The following is a 1,872-nucleotide window of genomic DNA, read 5'->3' as shown; positions in this document are numbered from 1 at the left end:
TAGATCAGTGGTTCTCAACCTTGGCTGCACATTAGAATCACCTGGGAGTCTTTTTAAAATCCTGATTTCTGGGCCTCATCCTCCGGAAATTCTGTTTCTTTGTTATGGGGTGAGGCCACAACATTAGTAACAAAGAAACAGAATTCCGGAGGATGAGGCCCAGAAATCAGGATTTTAAAAAGATTCCCAGGTGATTCTAATGTGCAGCCAAGGTTGAGAACCACTGCTCTAGAGCATACACTTCCCTGGTTCTTTATCTCATAAATGGGGCTAACACAGGATAGCTGTGAAAAGTATATAATGTTGCCTGTCAATAAAGTTTTAAAACAGGAATTGATCTCTAAGTATATGCTGTGACAGTTCTCTAAGCTATTATAAATTGTGGACACATAACTGGGTTTTTTTTAAGAGATCTTTCTGTTACACAATTCAAACCTGCCATTACATATTGAAACCAAAGTTGCCATTAGCTACAAGAGATATTCACTATTATTGAAATTTAGGATTTGTCTTTGTATTGCTAAGGATTTAACAATTTCAGAAAAGCCATCCTTAATTTAAGCAAACAGTAGTGTCTTGCTCAGGATTCTATTTGAGCAAGGCCACTGAAATAAATGAATGTGCACATGACTTCATTTTCAATGATGATTTTACAGTTCCAGAAAGCCATCCTTATGGGTGTTAGGCTGGGACACCGCTGTGGTTTGGTCCTAGTCTCTCATCAATGCCTTCAGTATTGGAGAATGCACAAACCACATCGTCCAGCTGCTTGACTTCAGTGTAGATCTGCGTTACCAGGTCAACAGCTAGACCCTTAGAGCTCATCCCAATACTTTTCCTCTCCTCTAGTTGTTTCCATTTACCATTCACTTCTGTGGCCTTTTCACTTTTCACAGTCCCTAACACCAACCTTTTCTTGCTCATATGTCAAATCAGCTTGAATTTTTCCTCAGAAAACAGAGTTCTGTTAACATTCACTGAGACATAATGTATACTAGGCACTGCACTAGATATTGGACTGGGTGTAGAAAAGAAAATGTCATATACACAGATTATGCATTATGTATAAGACAAGAGGCCCAGTGCACGAATTTGTGCATAGGTGTGGTCCCTCGTCCTGGCCGGCGATCGGGGCAGATCAGGGCCGACCAGCCAGGGGGAGGGACCGTGGGAGATTGGCTATGGGAGAGCACTGACCACCAGGGGGAAACTCCTGTGTTAATGTCTGCCCCTGCTGGTCAGTGTGTGTCATAGTGACCAGTCGATCGGTCGTTTGGTTGACCGGTCATAACAGTCGCTTAAGCTTTTATATATATAGATATTATGCTCAGTATTTCATGTAAGTAATTTTATTATCTAAAAATATCTGTGAAGTTGAGCCAAAGACCAACTCCTCTGATCTATTTCCTGATCCATCTATTTATAAAATTAAACCACTTATTTCACCCACATTCCTTTGAAGGTGATGAGTGGAAAAATGATTTTTCTGTCCTTTTGTGAGAGATTCTAAAAAATTGGCTTATAATTTGAACAACAGCAACAACAAAAATAGAAGAAGAAGGAAGGAAGAAAGGAAGGAAGGGAAGAAAAGAGAAATATATAATATGATTGAGAGTATGAACCAATCAGTCAGGGTATTTCACCATGTTTTTAGCATGGTCTTGAGCAATTATGATTAACACAACTATGTATCAATCAGTATTATATCTATATATATAAAAGACAAGTGACAGGAATAATGGAACAACCAGAACAACTGGAATGACCGGTTGCTATGATGCACACTGTGGTGGCCAACCGGCCTGATTGGGGCCCCGATTGGCACACCCTAATGGCCCACGGCCCCTCCTCCCAGCCCCCTATTGGCCCCCC

The sequence above is a fragment of the Myotis brandtii genome, unplaced genomic scaffold, assembly GCF_000412655.1.
Source record: "Myotis brandtii unplaced genomic scaffold, ASM41265v1 scaffold335, whole genome shotgun sequence".
Taxonomy (NCBI): domain Eukaryota; kingdom Metazoa; phylum Chordata; class Mammalia; order Chiroptera; family Vespertilionidae; genus Myotis; species Myotis brandtii.
This window is presented reverse-complemented; position numbering follows the sequence as displayed.